The following is a 21,875-nucleotide window of genomic DNA, read 5'->3' on the forward strand; positions in this document are numbered from 1 at the left end:
TATGCCTGTAATCTGTATACACTGCATAGCATGAAACGCGCTGATGACGTATGATGTCTGCGCAAACAGGGTGCGGGAGGGTATGTAAAAACAAACGCAGCCCCCGTTTACGCAGATCTTCTTCTTCACTTGTTTTTGGATACAGAGATGTTGTACTATTTCAGAAGATGCGAGACAGCAGATAAGACATTCTTCTAAACATCTCCTTTTGTGTTTAGAAAGAAAAAAGGGTAACACTTTACTTGAAGGGGTGTGCATAAGACTGACATGACACCTTCATAATCTTGACATGACACGTGTCATGAATATGAAGGAGGGTTTATGAATATTTATGACAACTGTCATTAAATGTCATTCGCTTAATTATGTCATTTTTAATGCAAACATTGTTTGAGATGTCCAAGTTATGACAACTTGACATAAACCAATACATCATAACCTGTCAGTGTCTTTGTCATGACAACTTGACATCATTTAGCTTTATGGGTTAACATTACATTAAACTGTCATGTGGTTGGTTTTGACATTGGCTGTCATGAGGCCATTATAATAGTGTCATGAATATGTATCTTGAGCTCAAGTACAGTGGTACAAATTGAACTTGTCATTAAAATGTCATTAAGTGACAATACTCTGTAGCAAATTAGCTCAAAATAAATATGAATAATTAATCATAACTAGTTATAATTAATTATTAATATTTTAATCAGTTAATAAAATTAACTTAATGTAATAAAATTAATATTACAATCAATTAACCTGTTGTTCAATGAACACACAGTGTTAATTGTTTATTAATTCTAAGAAATGTTCATTTCCAGGTTATGGGAAATAACAATCTTATTCTTCTAAAAGCCTGTAGTCAGGACCGACATGAATAGGGACTCCCGTATATGAGCGCAAAACACGGACAACCTTACGTGTGACATGAACAAGACTTTATTAACTAGACTAAACACTTAAATTACTCTAACATTCACACACATACATGCATACAGTTTACCAAGAGAGAGAGAGAGAGAGAGAGAGAGAGAGAGAGAGCTAAAGCAGAGTACAGGAAGCAAGAGGTTACAGCATTGTTGGACATTTCAGCAGATCAACAGCCTTGAGCAAACCATCAGTGTAGTTTTAACAGGCCCATCTTTAAAAGGGGTAAGGATACTCAATGTATCCGATAATGAGACTAAGTTTGATACTTGCATGTCTCTCCAAGTTGAATTAAAACTGTCCTGATGCAATTTGTGGAGGTTTCCGTTGAATCTTTGCTGATATTGTCTTGATGAAAGAGAACCAGTTGGATTCAGAGGATCTTTGGTGAATGGAAGGTCTAGGCCGAGGCCTGGCACAAGCTTGGGGTTCCTTAGAAGCTTCTAGCTTCTTACAGCATCATCTTGACGTCAGCATTTGTCAGTAAAAGAAAAGAAGAGGAGGACGAGCAGGAAGAGCAGGGGTTCCTTGTGATCAGTGAATATAAGGGGTGAAGATGTCACACCCTCTTGAGGTGTCTGAGCCAATAAGGAGTTCCCCTTTCAGAGGGAAGTTTTACGAGTCTTTGTTCTGTAGCAAGATATTAGCATAAGACACTGGATTGGATGAATGAGAGAATAACCTTCTAGCTTCCTATAATTCTAACATGTCACAGAGTTAGTAACATGTAACATAAATTACCAAATAGGAAATTAAAGTTGGAGTCCGTAGATACCAAACATGCTGCCAATGTGATCTCAGTTAACTATACATTTGCAACTATGGAACATTAATACCAAAATAGTTCAAAAAAGAGAATTAATACATAGAATAAAGCCTATAAAAGGAAAGTCATGAGATGGGAAAATTGGATACATGTTTATACATTTCCCAAGTGGTTATATAGAGAATACATAGGATTAAGAGAGTTTATTTGTCCTTCTCAGGAAGAATGAGTCACTAGTCTCTCCAGAATTCTTCTGGATCATAAAAGTACCATATAACTGTAACAGGACACCTAGGTTGGCCTGTGTGCTTGCAACATTGGGATGCTGGTTACAGTTTTAGGGGGATGAGTTCAGAGAACTTTGATAGTGAGAGTGAGTTTATGGGTAATTCATTAAATACAATGAATAATTGTGTGGCTGATTGGTCCAGACGTTACATCCCCCCCTTTCGGTCGTTGTTGTTCTTTCTATGGACAACAGCGAGCGACATTGAAGGTGTAGAAAGATCAGACACACCACTGGCACACAAGGCTGGAAGGCTGTGATGGGCTCTGGTTGTATGTGTCTCCTGGAGTGGTGGTCGTTCCATTGCGGTTGATGTAGACAGTAGACAAGCTCAGGTCTCTGAGCTGGTGTTGTGTGAGTGGTCAGAAGCTTGTACTGCTGAGTACTCCTCAGGTAAGAACTGTTCAAGGAGCTATCTTACTAGCGTTAGAAGCTCCTGCAGGTCCGATGCAGGCGTGTCCAGTCGTCCTTGGGCTGCCTGCTGTTGGAGATCCTGCTGTGTCTACAGGGAGAGGATGCTCCCATCCCTGGCTTCTCCCTGTGGTAGGTCTGGTACCTGGGTCTGTCTGAATTAATCCTTCTCCTTCTGCAGCTGCAGAGGATTTCAGGAAATTGGCTGATAAGGTGTCAAGCAGAAGGCTTTGGTTTCCCCCTCTGTACCTCTGTGCTTGGCTGGGGGAGGTTCTTCTGCTGACTCCATGCGGTGAAGTGAGATGTTTCTCCTGCAGTGGTTCTGTTTGCTGCAGGTAAGAGAGTCTCAGTTCTCCTTTCTTCTGTGTCTCTATTCTGTCAGGGTCCTTGTGTCTGTCCCGAGCCTCCATCTCTAGCTGGTCTATGTGGCTTTTAGCATGCATCAGCTCCTTGTGAGTCTCTGTGATCTGGAGTTTGAGGTTGTTCACCTCCTGTTTCAAAACAGCGAGGATGTGGGCCAGGAAGAAGTTGACTTCAGTCAGATCATTGTGATCATACCTCTGGTTTGAGTCATCTGCCTTTACTTCTCTTCCATCTTTGTCCAGTTGCTTTTGGCTCTGGTGCTGTAATTGATCAGCAGCACTGGTTAGGAGGGTGTTCCTCACGACACCTAGCCAGTCCTTTCGGTCTGCCATCTGGGCAGTTAGGCTGAGCATCTGCAACATTTAGGCACGCTTGTGGTGAGAGTAAGGGCAAGAGACTACTGCAAGATCAAACAGAATTTAGGGCTAAAGGCACAGTGAGCAGCCAGGTGTATAAAATACAGCTAGGTTTAATAAATGACTTAAGATGGTTCTTGTGGTCAAATTATTTCTTAGTATTTCTTACTGATGGCTCACAACAGGCTTGACCTCTGAACAAATGGAAAAGAGAAAGAGAGAGGAAGAGGAGAGCTTTCCTATTAGATTGTGCTTATTAGTGGTGCTCAAAACTATGCCATAGCAATCATTCAGATTCCTTTGTAACTGGCTCATAAAATTGAAGCAACTGTTGTAAATAAACAAAATCAAGAAGGAGAGTATGTCTAGTTGCTTGTGGTTATATTGGGAAATTAAACCACACAAGACTAAACAGGAAAATGTAAATAAATCACATAAATGAAAGAAATAATACTAGTAAAAACAAATAGCTGACTGCTATTATAATTAAAATCAATAAAATATTTAAAGAAGTGATTAAAACAGCAGAATGACCTGGTATTGGGAATAGTCAATAGCACTAGTGATTAACAATTAGATTAGCTTTGGAAATCACTCTATAGTTGGTCACAGCTGCAGCGTGTTCAGGACCACACCATGTGTGTGTCCCTCCCAGAAGTTTAGTCAACGTGCTATTGAAAAATCTCAATAAATCCTAGAATTCTTCTTTAGCTAAACAGTTTACATGTAATTAAATTTAGATTTAATTACCCTAGTAACTGCAGATTTAGCTGAACAGTGTTCAGGGAGAAATGCACCTAAGTGCAGGTGAAATTAGCTGAGAAGAATTAAAGGTAAGGAAAGAGAGAAATCAGAAAACCAGGAATGTGGTTAAGGGAAATTGGTTTAGATCAGTTCACACTGCATACACACAAGCTATAGTTAAAGGCTTCACGTAAATGATGCTAACCACTAACTGTAGAAGCTATTAGTTAGCTCAGCCTGAGGTGCAGGGCTGCTAGGTGAGGTTAGCTTAGCCACCTAGCCTGGTTTGTTTACAATATGGCATCACAGGGTGATGAGTTAGCACTTCCTGTGACAAGTCGTTGTCATGGGAACCAATGCACATCAGGGCAATTCAAACAGTTTATTGAGACTGTCTGCTCATTTCAAACAAGTTACGTATAGAGTTAAAATGTGACGCTTATACTTTCAGATTTTCAAAAACTTGATATTACATTCAGTAAAATGCAAATATGTTTTGGCATTTGCAAATTTTACTCATGTAAACTCTTCTCTCTACTTTAAACAACGTCTTGTACTTGTTTAAAGGGTAATTACACAGTTTGCTGTAAGTCAAAGCTTGTTTAAGCATATATAGTTAAGTCCGTCTTGTGCATGAATACTGATACCTTTTGCATACCTTTCAGCGAGTGAAACACAGTTTTGGTCAAAAGGTAGCTATGCTTGTAGATGCAGCCAAAGTTTCGATGAATGACATCAATCTTAACTATAAAAGGGGAGCATTACCCAAATCTACATTTATATAACACTGTACTGAGATTCATTCATCAGAAACAGGTTAAGCAATACTGCAATTGGTATTTCTCCAACCAAAGCAGAATAATCAATTCTGGTACAGTTTACATGCCGCTGAGCTGAGATTCCTTCGTCAACACAGGCTTACGCTCTAATACTGAGATTAGGATTTCTTCGCTAAAATCAGATAACTTGTTACACTGATACCATTTGAACAAATGCTAAAATGTGTCAAGAGTAGACTCTTTCAGTTACAGTAGAGATGTCAATTCAAGCTATCACTTTATCAGCATCTAACAAGCCAGCAATTAGTGACCAAAATGTGCATCGTCTGACATATTCTGACTGGAATTATCAAATGCACACTTTTAAGTTGACAGTGGTTTAAGCTCATAACCTTTGTTTATTCATGCCCATTTCATTCTCCACCATTTGTAGCAAATTAGCTCAAAATAAATATGAATAATTAATCATAACTAGTTATAATTAATTATTAATATTTTAATCAGTTAATAAAATTAACTTAATGTAATAAAATTAATATTACAATCAATTAACCTGTTGTTCAATGAACACACAGTGTTAATTGTTTATTAATTCTAAGAAATGTTCATTTCCAGGTTATGGGAAATAACAATCTTATTCTTCTAAAAGCCTGTAGTCAGGACCGACATGAATAGGGACTCCCGTATATGAGTGCAAAACACGGACAACCTTACGTGTGACATGAACAAGACTTTATTAACTAGACTAAACACTTAAACTACTCTAACATTCACACACATACCTGCATACAGTTTACCAAGAGAGAGAGAGAGAGAGAGAGCTAAAGCAGAGTACAGGAAGCAAGAGGTTACAGCATTGTTGGACATTTCAGCAGATCAACAGCCTTGAGCAAACCATCAGTGTAGTTTTAACAGGCCCATCTTTAAAAGGGGTAAGGATACTCAATGTATCCGATAATGAGACTAAGTTTGATACTTGCATGTCTCTCCAAGTTGAATTAAAACTGTCCTGATGCAATTTGTGGAGGTTTCCGTTGAATCTTTGCTGATATTGTCTTGATGAAAGAGAACCAGTTGGATTCAGAGGATCTTTGGTGAATGGAAGGTCTAGGCCGAGGCCTGGCACAAGCTTGGGGTTCCTTAGAAGCTTCTAGCTTCTTACAGCATCATCTTGACGTCAGCATTTGTCAGTAAAAGAAAAGAAGAGGAGGACGAGCAGGAAGAGCAGGGGTTCCTTGTGATCAGTGAATATAAGGGGTGAAGATGTCACACCCTCTTGAGGTGTCTGAGCCAATAAGGAGTTCCCCTTTCAGAGGGAAGTTTTACGAGTCTTTGTTCTGTAGCAAGATATTAGCATAAGACACTGGATTGGATGAATGAGAGAATAACCTTCTAGCTTCCTATAATTCTAACATGTCACAGAGTTAGTAACATGTAACATAAATTACCAAATAGGAAATTAAAGTTGGAGTCCGTAGATACCAAACATGCTGCCAATGTGATCTCAGTTAACTATACATTTGCAACTATGGAACATTAATACCAAAATAGTTCAAAAGAGAGAATTAATACATAGAATAAAGCCTATAAAAGGAAAGTCATGAGATGGGAAAATTGGATACATGTTTATACATTTCCCAAGTGGTTATATAGAGAATACATAGGATTAAGAGAGTTTATTTGTCCTTCTCAGGAAGAATGAGTCACTAGTCTCTCCAGAATTCTTCTGGATCATAAAAGTACCATATAACTGTAACAGGACACCTAGGTTGGCCTGTGTGCTAGCAACATTGGGATGCTGGTTACAGTTTTAGGGGGATGAGTTCAGAGAACTTTGATAGTGAGAGTGAGTTTATGGGTAATTCATTAAATACAATGAATAATTGTGTGGCTGATTGGTCCAGACGTTACAACTCTGACAAATAATTTTATAACGGCGTCATGACTATTTTTCATTTCATGTTTTTTTTGTTTTTGTTTTTTGTTTTTTTAAGTTTCCTCCAACAGAAGGTCAGATAATAGACAATTTCAAATTTCTTAAAAAAGATGACACTGTTATAAAATAATGGTAACACTTTATTTTAGGGTCTTTTAACTAGTTGCTTATTACTATTAGCATTCATATGGCTAAAATATTGGCTATTTATTAGTACTTATAAAGCACATATTAATGCCTTATTCTGCATGACCTTATTCTAGATTCTTAATCCTACCCAATACCTAAACATAACAATTAACTATAATAAGCAGTAAATTAAGAGTTTATTGAGGGAAAAGTCATAGTTAATCGTTTATATATGTGTTCCCTATACTGAAATATTACCAAAATAATGTAATGTAATGTTAACCCATAAAGCTAAGTAGTTTTTTAAGTTTGATAATTAATCTGCTATGTCATGTTTATGACAGGTTATGATGTTTTGCTAATGTCAAGTTGTCATGACAAAGACACTGACAGGTTATGATGTGTTGGTTTATGTCAAGTTGTCGTAACAAAGACATCTCAAACAATGTCATCTTTGCATTAAAAATAACATAATTGAGCGAATGACACTTAATGACAGTTGTCATAAACATGCATAAAACCTCCTTCATATTCATGACACGTGTCATGTCAAGATTATGAAGGTGTCATGTCAGTCTTATGCACACCCCTTCAAGTAAAGTGTTACCGAAAAAAGTCATAAAGGTTTAGAACGACATTACGGTGAATAAAGATGACAAAATTTTACTTTTTTTTTTTTTTGGTGAACTGTTCCTTCAATACAAAAAGAGCCATTGGCGATGTGTGCTGACATTGGTATGTACAGTGTGTGTCTCATAACTTGTTCTATGACATTTGAAAATGTTGAAGCAATTGAGCGAGAGGTTATTCTGACCCAGCCGGTCAACCTGACTGCTGGGTCATGCCAAAATTCAACTGACCTTTGTCTAATAATAAAAAGAGAAAGTAAGAGAGAACAGAGCAACAGAAAGATAGTGAGATTGTATCTTTTAAGGTGAGCTACAGAAGCACTCTATCACCAGTAAACACCTGCAGAAGTGCTGAGGGCTCAACAGAGCTGCACGTGTTGTCATGGCTACGGGAGCGTGTGATCAGGGAGCGTGTTGTGTTGGAGAGCTATCATTATTTGGCTGACCTGTAAACCACAGACGGGTTGGCGAGGTGCCAGTTCAACATGCAGCTTTGTTTTCGAGGAAGATAATCTAGAAAGAGAACGGACTCTACACTGGACTGAGGTGGCCCCAAACACTGTGCCGAGGAGCCCGGACAACTGCGCATCATTTGGACTGGATTATCTGGTAAAAATAGTAACTTTAAAGTTTGAGAAAGCTCTGTATCTCACTGTTCCTTCCATACATCCCAAAGTTTCCTAAAGTAGGAGCTTAAATTCGGTTGTTGACACTGAAGGGAACATGGACTTCCAGCAGCAGGGAGTTGGACAGAAATTATATTTGAGTTGCATTATGTTCTGTTCCTTTTTAGAGTGCATGGTAAAACTGCTGCCAGCCACTGGCACATCTTGTGACTGAGAACAGAGTGTGGCATACCGCTGCCCCTGAGGACCCATGTACCAGAAACACACGGCTGCAGAAACCGCAGTCATACGCCTGGACACAATCAACACAATAACACTCGTTCTGCTCACACCAGGAGCTCTTAGTAGTGTAGGAATAAATACAGAAATTGTTCCGTCCCCTTTAAAACAACTAGTGCTGAGTGCTTCTTTTAAGTGATTAAATGTGTTTTTTTTGTTTGTTTTTTTCTCATGCTATATCTTTATTTGGCATGTGTAAAGATGATGTCATAGGGTGGCACGGATCCCTCCAGACACATTCAGCCACTGGTGGTGTTTATCTCACTGCCATGACTCAAGGTATATGTGTGCTTTTTTTCTCAGGTCCGTACTTTCTGTTCTCTGAAATCTTGTTGACTGCAGACTGAGGTGCACACAAACACCCATAGTCCAACATAGAGAGACTACGAGAACTGTCTGTCTGTCTGTCTGTCTGTCTGCCTGCCTGTCTGCCTGCCTGCCTGCCTGCCTGCCTGCCTGCCTGTCTGTCTGTCTGTCTATCTATCTATCTATCTATCTATCTATCTATCTATCTATCTATCTATCTATCTATCTATCTATCTATCTATCTATCTATCTATCTATCAATTCAATTCAATTCAAAATTGCTTTATTGGCATGGCTGTAAATAATACAATATTGCCAAAGCATACATAAAACAATAATAAAAACATCTGTATAATAGAAGAAAATATTATCAAATAGTATGATGCTATCAAATATTATAACATAACTTAAACTTAAATTAACAGTGTAACAAATTACAAACTCGATTCCAAAAAAGTTGGGACACTGTACAAATTGTGAATAAAAACAGAATGCAATGATATGAAAGTTTCAAATTTCAGTATTTTATTCAGAATACAACATAGATGACATATCAAATACTTAAACAGAGAAAATGTATCATTTTAAGGGAAAAATAAGTTGATTTTAAATTTCATGGCATCAACACATCTCAAAAAAGTTGGGACAAGGTCATGTTTACCACTGTGTGGCATCGCCTCTTCTTTTTATAACAGTCTGCAAACGTCTGGGGACTGAGGAGACAAGTTGCTCAAGTTTAGGAATAGGAATGTTGTCCCATTCTTGTCTAATACAGGCTTCTAGTTGCTCAACTGTCTTAGGTCTTCTTTGTCACATCTTCCTCTTTATGATGCGCCAAATGTTTTCTATGGGTGAAAGATCTGGACTGCAGGCTGGCCATTTCAGTACCCGGATCCTTCTTCTACGCAGCCATGATGTTGTAATTGATGCAGTATGTGGTCTGGCATTGTCATGTTGGAAAATGCAAGGTCTTCACTGAAAGAGACGACGTCTGGATGGAAGCATATGTTGTTCTAGAACTTGTATATACCTTTCAGCATTGATGGTGCCTTTCCAGATGTGTAAGCTGCCCATGCCACACGCACTCATGCAACCCCATACCATCAGAGATGCAGGCTTCTGAACTGAGCGCTGATAAAAACTTGGGTTGTCCTTGTCCTCTTTAGTCTGGGTGACATGGCGTCCCAGTTTTCCAAAAAGAACTTAAAATTTTGATTCGTCTGACCACAGAACAGTTTTCTACTTTGCCACAGTCCATTTTAAATGAGCCTTGGCCCAGAGAAAACGTCTGCGCTTCTGGATCATGTTTAGATATGGCTTCTTTTTTGACCTATAGAGTTTTAGCCGGCAACGGCGATTGGCACGGTGGATTGTGTTCACCGACAATGTTTTCTGGAAGTATTCCTGAGCACATGTTGTGATTTCCATTACAGTAGCATTCCTGTATGTGATGCAGTGCCCTCTAAGTGCCCGAAGATCACAGGAGCCTTGACCCTTACGCACAGAGATTGTTCCAGATTCTCTAAATCTTTGGATGATATTATGCACTGTAGATGATGATAACTTCAAACTCTTTGCAATTTTTTTCTCTGAGAAACTCCTTTCTGATATTGCTCCACTATTTTTCGCCGCAGCATTGGGGGAATTGGTGATCCTCTGCCCATCTTGACTTCTGAGAGATACTGCCACTCTGAGAGGCTCTTTTTATACCCAATCATGTTGCCAGTTGACCTAATAGGTTGCAAATTGGTCCTACAGCTGTTCTTTATATGTACATTTAACTTTTCTGGCCTCTTATTGCTACCTGTCCCAACTTTTTTGGAATGTGTAGCTCTCATGAAATCCAAAACGAGCCAGTATTTGGCATGACATTTCAAAATGTCTGACTTTCAACATTTGATATGTTATCTATATTCTATTGTGAATAAAATATAAGTTTATGAGATTTGTAAATTATTGCATTCTTTTTTTATTCACAATTTGTACAGTGTCCCAACTTTTTTGGAATCGGGTTTGTAGAACGTCTGAACATTTGATACCACAGTGTTTAAACACACACACACACACACACACACACACACACACACACACACACACACACACACATATATAACACACATATTGTGTGTACTTTAGTCCATCTATCTATCTATCTATCTATCTATCTATCTATCTATCTATCTATCTATCTATCTATCTATCTATCTATCTATCTAAATGTCCGTCCGTCCATCTATCAATGTGGAAATAATGTAACTGTAGGTTGTTTATGGGTCCAAGAGACATTGCTACATTTATATGGATTAATATAGAACTCAGCTGATATGGGTTTACAGCTGAAGTGTGACAGACTAAACCTATTAATATGTTAACTCATTGATTTTTATCTTACAGTTTTTCTCAGTCGCTTTGGCACATTTCTCAATTCAGAACTGAAATTCTCAAAACTACTTGTTCAACCACCACATCATCCAGTCTCTTGTCAACATCATAAAAGCAGTTTCTCATTCTTTTGAACAAATTGCAAATGCTTTAGTACATTCAGGCAATTGATTATGTACAATTGTCTGCTATTTTCTAAATTATCAATTGCTAATGTCATGTTGCTCAAAGTGTGTTATATGGTTCTCTGTTGAATAATAGTACACCTCAAAATATCTAGTCATTAGTTCATCGCTTAAGTCATTAAATGCAAAATGGTTGACCTAGTTATCATAACGTGTCACGTTTATTATCTATACATTTCTATTAGACTTTTGTAAATGTGTCATGAATTGATGAATTTTGCAGGTGAATCCTGAATTTCACTAATGTATTCAGGGGAATGTAAAGCATTAGATCAACCAATGACACAACCAGTTCTCTAAAACAGCTCAAAGATGCATGTCATGAATCTTCAATTGGAAAGCATATATAGACAGAGCACAACACAAGAGTTACAATTTCTGATAATGGAAGAACAACATGGAAACAAACAGGGTCAACAGCTGGGAAGAAGAAGAGGAGTAAGGATATGTGGATATAAGAAGGATATAAGAAGGGTAGGGAGGCAAAACAGAGGAAGAGGTAGATAAGGCAAAGGGCGTAGGCACATTTCTGGTGAAATGAGGGCCACTATATGAACTATGTTCTCAATCATGACCTTACAATGGCTTATGCGGGTCTAAAATTGCAGCCGACCATTTGGACAAAAACCTTTTCCTCAGTCATTCAAGCATTTTGTACACATAACAGGTATGTATTTCAACAATATGCTCTGTACTCTAATATGGTATGCATGCTATAATCTTAACATTACAGTAGCATTTTTACACTTACAGTAGCATATTAGACTTGCTTTACACTTACAGTATAGTAGGCTAAATGAACTATATACAGATACATACTACATCACACACATACACATACACATGAATACATATATACAGTGTATGTATATATAGTCTTGTCCTTTTCATTTATCACAGGGACATTTTACAGAAATTTGTTCACCGTCATAAAAACTGTAGCCATAGTTTACATCTGAAATATTCATCATTGTTATATTGACAACATGGCTAAGCATTTTGACTATCTTGTTCGAGAACAATGACACAAGGACTTGTTATTCTGATGGCACTGATATGTTCATTAACATAAATACTTGCTTTTGAGAGATGAACTAAGGATTCTGAGCAAGTTACAGACTTTTGCAGGTAATCCAATATGTTGTGCTGTGTACGAATTGTTTCGAGAAATGAACATACTGTCTTGCAAATTTTATGGATGATTTGAGAAATGTGACAAAACAACTGAGAAAAACTGTAAGTGTTTTATAATGTGAAGCAACTGTTTGTCATTTTAGGCATATTATTCATTTGTTATGAATGTTTTATGTTCATCAAAATGATTTTATGGTGAAGTAAATTCTACAGAAAAAAACAAATGTAATTTTTACATGAAAAAGTTAGTTCAGGCAAATTCTATATTAGTACTCAAATTAAAGTGTAAATATCAACATTATAAAATTAAGTAAAACTACTCAACTTTTCTGATACTGGTGTTCCCATCATGCACTGGGCCTTGAATAATTAAAGATGTCCATTTGTTTTTTTTGTTTTTTTTTGCTTTTTTTACACTGTTTTATCATTGCTTTTGTGGTTATGTTTAGTAACTTGCCATTTTGTGATATTTGGAGTGCATTTTCTACTTAAAATGCAACATTCACACTCAAAATGATCCATCGAAAGTTACCACCCTTGTGTATTGTGTATTGGTTTTGATGTTTGTTTTGGATCATTGTCCTGATGGAAGATCCAACCATGGCTTATTATAGGATTTCTAGCAGAAGCAGTCAGGTTTTGATTTTTTTTTTTATCTGTTAGTATTTGATAGAATCCATGATACCATGTATCTGAACAAGATGTCCAGGACCTCCAGCAGAAAAATAGGCCCACAACATTAAAGATCCAGCAGTATATTTAACCGTGGACATGGGGTACTTTTTATCCATGTGTGCACCAAACCCATCTGGTGGGTTTGCAAAAGGCTCTTTTTTTTTTAGTTTCATCTGACCATAGAAGCCAGTCCCATTTGAAGTTCCAATCATGTCTGACAACTTAATATACTGGAGATTGTTTCTGGATGAGAACAGAGGATTTTTCTTGAAAACCTCCTGAACATCTTGTGGGGATGCAGATGCTGTTTGATATTTTTTTTTATCACTTTCTGAGACTCAACTAATCTCTGCAATTCTCCAGCTGTGATCATTGTAGAGTCTTTGTCCACTCAAACTTTCCTCCTCACCGTCCATTAGGACAATTTAGACACACGTCCTCTTCCAGGCAGATTAGTAACATCTTTAGTTAATTGGAACTTCTTAATTATTGCCCTGATAGTGGAAATGGGGGTTTTCAATGCTTTAGCTATTTTCTTAAAGCCACTTTCTATTTTGTGAAGCTCAACAATATTTTGCTGCACATCAGAACTATATTCTTTGGTTTTTCTCATTGTGATGAATGATTAAGGGAATTTGGCCTTTGTGTTTCCTCATGTTTATTCTCCTGTGGAACAGGAAGTCATGGCTGGACAATTTCATGTTCATGATCACCCTGGTGAGCTAAAAAAAATTTAAATATGAATGGGAATTTACTTCAGAAATATTTTACTCATAAAAAAATCTAGGGGTGCCAATAATTATAGCCAACATGTTTTGGAGAAAAACATTTATTTCATAATGTGATTTTCCCCCCACTTTCAATTCTTTTCCTTCAATGAAAGGTTAGATTTTTACTCATTTTATGAATTAAAGATCAAAAGGATAAACAATGCAGATTTATTTTTACAGTCATCTTTGATCATATTTACCAAGGGTGCCAATAATTCTGAGCACCACTGTATATTACCTGTGTGAGTGAGCTGTTAAGCCTCACAGTATATTGTGTTCTGGTTTGTGTACCCCCATCCTGTGCTGGTGTGCGGTGATGGCCCTTAATTAACTTATGACGTGTTTAAGATACACTGTGTTCTCTTCAGCCAATGAAAGTGAAAGAGAAAATACAGGTCAACAGGAGGGTGTTATACTCACCTGGTACATATGACCTAAATCAAAATCTAAGAGCACTTTCACAATTAATTTGACTTGTACTTAAAACCAAGCACATGAAATAGTAATCAATTTAATCACTGATTATGAAAAAACAAATGAGATTACAATGATGATATGTGTGTTCATGAATATTAATGTATATGTGTGAATATGAACATCCATATATTTGTACGTGTGTATGAGAGACAGCTATCTCCGGAGACCCCCTTTCACTCTCCTGGCCGGACACTACACTCATTTCCTTCATTGCTTGTTCATCCCGTGGGAGAAGAATCAATTTTTTTCCTTTTTTTTTTTAAATAAGAGCTCCAATTAGCCCTGAGCACATTGTGCTAAATATAAGCCTTATTGTCATGATCTAATAAGCAGAAGGACTAAGTTTGACCCCTGTCAGATGAGTACTGTGTGCTGTGTTAAGGCCTTCAGAGCTCTTGAACACAGAGTATAATTCATTACAGAGACCCAGTGTAACGAGACATGCCCACCGCACGTCAACATGAGGCCTGTCAACCCCACTGGCACAGGGAAGGAAATTATTTTTACCTTGTCAAGTGAGATTTGTGTGAAGTTTGTGTGTACACGACTTGTAGTTGTAGTTAGTAACAACTTAAACAACAACAAAAGAAATATTTCTTAGCCTATTTTTTAGATCACCAGTTCTGGGGTGGGATATTGTTTCATATCTAAGGGGACATGTTATTTTTATTATCTCAAACTAAAACTAACAATAAAAATAAAATGTATATTTGATCATCACACACTTTAGTTCCATGTAAAAACATATTCTCCTTTAAAACAGTGTGAGCGGCCACCAAGTCCAGCTATGCTAACATCGACTCAAAATGCTACTCTTCACATTCACAGAAATTTTGTTTAGAACATATGTGATGCACAAGTAAACAGAAACTGAAAGGTACTTATAAACATTACATTCAGAATCTATACAATGTGGGTTAATGGAAATCTGTGCATGTAAACATAGTAATGATTACTATGTTTATATGCACAGATTTCCATCTTACTAAGTAATCTAGGTAATGTTTCTGCATTTTATTATGGAACTCAGTGTTCCAATAGGACGATGTTCACAGGTTTGTGCCAGCTGGCCCTGGCAAAGGGATCTGCTCTGTTCTGCCATGCCCTGCCCACACAGACCTGCTCTATTACTCCATTGATATTAGTGCTAGCCATGGTTGAGCTGCTTCTCAATAGATCTGTACAGAGTCAAACACACACACACACACACACACACACACATATTTTAGATAAAAATCTCTGCGGCTTCTTGCTCTTTTGAGTTCTGCTCCACTCTGACTCAAGGTCGTTCGGCACTGCACAAGAATCAGATATTGGCATGAATGCGTGGGCCTCAGGATGTTCATGTGCTATGGCACAAAAGTCCTTTTTTTAGAGCACCTTGATGGACGTCATCGCTAACGCACGTTGTATCCAAGTAGCGACAAAGATGGAAACTGAAGCTGAAAATAAATGTAAACAATCAGAGGACAGAAGCAGATCATTGAAATCTGCTTAATTGAGACTGAGTAAACTGAGTTTCTGAGCAGAGCAAAACATTTTTTAAAAGGAAAACATGCTTTGTTTTGTACTGTAGTGTATGACGGTTGAAAAATATTTTTCTGTTCATTGACTATTTCTGGAACAACTGAAATTATGTGAATAGCAATGCATAAAAAAAAATGTTTGGTTTGATTAAAAAAAAAAAAACCCTCTTGGGGCCTTTTGCCACTTTGGTGATGTAAAGTAAAAATATACAGGATAGTGAAATATATGACAGAAATTGTCATAACATACACACATTTTTAACTGCATTTTTTGTATTACAAATGCATATTCTTGAATAGCAAAGTGTACTACAGTAGAGTAAAACCTACTACAAAAACTTCAGCAAATGGTGTTTATTTGAAACATTTTTGACATTTTATAATATCTCAAGTATTTTTAACAACTCCATTACTATTATTCATTTAGCAACACTTTAATAGCAATCTCATATACAAGATTAAGAGTACACAGCTATATTAAAGTGTTAGTTCACCCAAAAATGAAAATAATGTAATTTATTACTCACCCTCATGTCGTTCCACACCCATAAGACCTTCGTTCATCTTCGGAACGCAAATTAAGATATTTTAGTTGAAATCCGATGGCTCCGTGAGGCCTCCATAGGGAGCAATGACACTTCCTCTCTCAAGATCCATAAAGGTACTAAAAACATATTTAAATCAGTTCATGTGAGTACAGTGGTTCAATATTAATATTATAAAGTGACGAGAATATTTTTGGAGTGCCAAAAAAAACAAAATAACGACTTATTTAGTTATGGCCGATTTCAAAACGATGCTTCAGGAAGCATCGGATCATAAATGAATCAGTGTTTCGGAGTGTCAAAGTCACGTGATTTCAGCCGTTGGCAGTTTGACACGTGATCTGAATCATGATTCGATACACTGATTCATTATGCTCCGAAGCTTCATGAAGCAGTGTTTTGAAATCGGCCATCACTAAATAAGTCGTTATTTTGTTTTTTTTGGTGCACCAAAAATATTCTCGTCGCTTTATAATATTAATATTGAACCACTGTACTCACATGAACCGATTTAAATATGTTTTTAGTACCTTTATGGATCTTGAGAGAGGAAGTGTCATTGCTCCCTATGGAGGCCTCACGGAGCCATCGGATTTCAACAAAAATATCTTAATTTGTGTTCCGAAGATTAACGAAGGTCTTACGGGTGTGGAACGGCATGAGAGTAAGTAATAAATGACAGATTTTTCATTTTTGGGTGAACTAACCCTTTAAAATAAATAATGTAGAACCTACATGAATTTACATTCTTCATCTCGCAATGTCACAAACTATTATGAAAATTTGGGGAAAACTAAGGACAAAGTATATGTGTGAATAAAGAAACATCAAATTCTGTTGTTTCAGCATTGTTAATGTTAACCCTAGGTGTTGACAGATCTGTATTAGCAGTATACATTAAAACAGCACGTACATGTTCTTTATTTGGCCTAGAAATTGAATTAATGATCAACACTGTCAGTCTTCACATAATACAGATACCAATATAATCATCGAACAGAGTCTAGTGTGGTGGGCGTGTGATCTTACATTTATGACGCACAGGTATAAAAATGCTTAAAATCCACTCCAAGCCTCGTAAAAAAATTATTTTCAGTATAACGCATTATTTGTGCGTGCTTGTGTCATATGCCTGAGTGTATTTTAAGAGCTAGCCCTATGTCTGTAATTGCATTTATTTTGGTACACCATTATTCACTCAACGTTCCTGCTTTTGTGTTGGGTAAACACTGAAACACAGCAAAGTGTTTCCTAAAGCAAATGCACAGATGCTCTAAACCCAAGTAAGGATAGTCACCATAAACAAATTCTGAGGGCAGGGGTAACTGGAGGAAAGGTCACCAATGGAAGAGGACATAGGATTGTTGATTCACACACATTGCATTTCACTGAAATGTGACTGTTACCTTCCTGCATACTTTGACAAGTACTGTACGGTATGTTTGTAATTTCTTGGCAGGTGTTATCTATATTCTTTAGGTGAAAACATGCTGCTGCTACTGCTGCTGCTATTTCTCTGAATCACTATCATAATATGTTAATGAGTAATAATGGCATTTATGGGTCCAACTTTATATTGTGTCTTTATCTACTATGTAGTAAAATCTAAATTAATAATTTGATACAAAGCACTTATTGTGCACATACATGTTTTTACATTGTACTTAAATTTGAAAAATACCTGCATTCAACAGCTGTAATTAATTGTAATTACATTTATAATTACACTGCTGACCTTTCCTTTACACCTTAACCCACCCTTTAACCTACCCATCCCACCAAACCTGTCTCTAACCTTATCCATATCCACCTCAATAGCAGCACAAGTGTTTTGCAATGCAACATACACTGTAACAATTTTATGTAAGTGCATAATAGTTACATATAAAGTGTGACTGCATTATGTACAGTATATGGCTGTCTGTATCCAACTATACAACTGTAATATATGCAAAACACCATGCAGAAACTTCCGTGAACTTTTCTGAGAAATTATGCAAATGAATCAGAGTTTGAATGTCATTTTTGCAAATTAATTCAAATCATTATGAAATGATGTTCAAATTAAGATTGTGATATAAGAATAGTAACTGGCTGAGTGTCAGGAAACTCTGAATGTAAGTATATATAAAAATATATAATGCTTTGATGTTATAAAAGCATTTAAAAATGTTATAATAGCTCTTTTTTATAATTCCATGCAAGACATTAAGCATTAGTATTGAGAGACTGTTTAGAGAATGTTCTCTGTGGGCAGCTCACATGCTTCATATGAGCCCCATGCTGGAGGCCACTGTCTTATAGGTTACTGAAACCCTCAGTTCATGGCTTTCCAGTGAAGGAGAAAGAGTGTTTGGGCTTTAAAGGTGCCCAAGAATGCTTTTTCAGAAGATGTAATATAAGTCTAAGGTGTCTCCTGAATGTGTCTGTGAAGTTTCAAATCAAAATACCCCATAGTTTTTTTTTTAATTAATTTTTTTAACTGCCTATTTTGGGGCATCATTAACTATACACTGATTTTGGCAGCGCCGCCCCTTTAAATCGCGTGCTCCCTGCCACACGAGTTCTCGACTATAATACAGTGCATTTACAAAGTTCACACAACCAATATAACCCTCAAATGGATCTTTACAAGATGTTCGTCATGCATGCTGTATGCATGCTTCGAATTATGTGAGTAAAGTATTTATTTTGATGTTTACGTTTGATTCTGTATGAGTCTGAGGCTATGCTCTGGTGCTCTAAACGGCTAATTCTACACTGTTGGAGAGATTTATAAAGAATGACGTTGTGTTTATGCATTATACAGACTGCACATGTTTAAAAATGAAAATAGCAACGGCTCTCTTGTCTCCGTGAATACAGTAAGAAACGATGGTAACTTTAACCACATTTAACAGTACATTAGCAACATGCTAATGAAACATTTAGAAAGACAATTTACAAATATCACTAAAAATATCATGCTATCATGGATCATGTCAGTTATTGTTGCTCCATCTGCCATTTTTCGCTGTTGTTCTTGCTGGTTTACCTTGTCTGTGCACAGATCCAGACGTTAATATTGCCTTTCCTTGTCTAATGCCTTGAACATGGGCTGGCATATGCAAATATTGGGGTCATACATATTAATGATCCCGACTCTTACGTAACAGTCGGTGTTATGTTGAGATCCGCGTGTCTTCCGGAAGTCTTTTAAACAAATGAGATTTATATAAGAAGGAGGAAGCAATGGGGTTTGAAACTCAATGTATGTCTTTTCCATGTACTGAACTCTTGTTATTTAACTATGCCAATATAAATTCAATTTTTGATTCTAGGGCACCTTTAAAAAAATTGCTCTTTTGGTTATTTTGAGTTAAAGGCACAATATGTAAGATTTTTGGATTAAAATATCCAAAAACCACTAGAACAATGTTATATATATTGTCGACTTGTGTACTTACATTATCCCAAATCCAGAGAAATAAGCAATTTTAACTAGGCCACGGTCACCTATCAATGACATCATACCTACGTTACCCTAGATTTCCGTAGAAAATTATTTATTTTGTAGAAACCATAGAAACACCAAAGATGCTTTAGTATATTATGTGTTTTATTAAACAGGTGAGCAACTGTTTGGATACATTCATCAACAGAAATATAATCATGTTATATAGCTCAACACAGTAAGTCTTATTGTTTAAATCTCGTTTTCTTGATTTACCGCAAGTTTTACCATGTTTTACCATGCCTAATATAGATCTAGCTTACTGCAGTGTGCAACAAGTGTCTCATATTAGCCGCCAAGTGAACGCACAGAGAAGCATCAACACACAAATGTATCTAATATGATAAAAGAGTGATGTGTTACCCCACATACTCATGACCGGAAGAAGCAGAAGCGCTCATCTGCGGCATAATAAAAGCACCACTGCTCTCGAGCCGTGTTGTGTGTCATGCTTATCTGTCATTATCAATCACTCAAACGGCCTCGTTCAGCTCCAACAGCTTTCAGCCACACCCTGCTTCATACTACAGTAATGTTAATAAATATTTAATACATTACTTTTCTTTCTAGACGTAAAGACATGTAGGGAACAGCACATTCCAGGGCCCAGTTTATGGCCGGGTCCCTCTCTCTCCGTTACAGCGGACAAAGGTTTGCTACATTTTGATTGGATCTTGGTGGACTAACACAAACAAACTGTCCAACGCCATCAGATAAAAATGTAAGGACAACATCCAAACACCTCTTAGAGGGCAAGAAGAAGACCTCTTGTACCAAGCCTGGGAATGACAGGACTTCTCATTGGTCCACATGCAGTTCTGCCCTTCACCCATCTAGAGACTACTTCCTATGGTTGTCCAGATACTAGCATAAAAATTCCTCTGGACCTTAGCAGCAATGGGTGAAACAAAGAGATATAACAGTGATCCATCCAATCCATTCAAAACTATGTTTGAAACCTTAGAACTGATGCAAACAACACATCCATTTCATACTTATTCACAGAAATATGTATTCTCAGTGACAGCTATTTGTAATGCAACATCTGACACAAATTCAGCTGTTAATGTACTATTGAATGAATGCATGACAGTTCAATCTTTTCCCATCATGTTTAGTCTCTATTTGTTTAGAATATTGCCAAAGGTATTCTGGTGGTGGTTTGGAAAGTGAGAAATGCATTGGTAAACTTTAAAGACAATGTAAAGATGTCCAACTTTGTGCTTTATGCAAATGAGTTCCACAGGAGAAAGAAGGGTGGGCCAATTACTCGAATGGAGAAGCTCCACATTTCAATCTCCTCCTCATCGGAAAGGGATAAAGGTACCCTTTCAAGACACTCCTTGTTCTGAGTCTGTCCTGTACGGGGATAGACATTAACAGATACACCGTTCTGAGTCTGCCCTTCAAAGGTGGAAGACATAACAGATATACCATTCTGAGTCCCAGCTTGCAAAGCTGAGATTCTAACAGATACAACCCCATTCTGAGTCTCCCATCGGATGAGACATAACAGATACACAGTTCTGGGTCTCAACTCTGTAAGGAGTGAGACATTGACAGAGACGACCACGTTCTAAGCCTCCAGCCTGTGAGGAAAGAGAAAGATTAACAAACACTACGTTCAGAGTTTCCATCCAGCGAGACAGTAACAACATCTGCAACAAGGTTAAGCTCAGGAGAGCAAACCTTCACTCCAAGGTACCTTCGTCTGCGTGTTCCAGATTGTTAAGGACCTTCTGCACCTACACCAGGGCCTCATCTGCGTGTTCCAGATTTTAGGACCCATTGGTGCTCCAGGAGATCAGCATCCCGCAGATCTTCGTGTTCAAGACTGTTGAAACAGATTCTGGCTTCTCTCCCCACTGCATTGTCACCCGGCACAACCAGTGGAAGATGTCACCGTCATCGGACTCAACCACGTGGAACGTAAATATCACTTAACCAAATCTCTTTCCAGAGACCTTGGCATTGTTGTATATTATCAGTATATAATTTCCTAATTCCCATTAGATGTAATATAGCTGATGTTAGTTAATAACAAATAACCTCTTGTTTATTTGTTTAGTGCATAATAAGGTTCTCCACCTTATTATTTTCAGAGAAACAGTTTATATTTCCATAAGATAACGTAACTCTTCCATTGCCACA

The sequence above is a fragment of the Megalobrama amblycephala genome, linkage group LG6 (genome assembly GCF_018812025.1).
Source record: "Megalobrama amblycephala isolate DHTTF-2021 linkage group LG6, ASM1881202v1, whole genome shotgun sequence".
NCBI lineage: Eukaryota > Metazoa > Chordata > Actinopteri > Cypriniformes > Xenocyprididae > Megalobrama > Megalobrama amblycephala.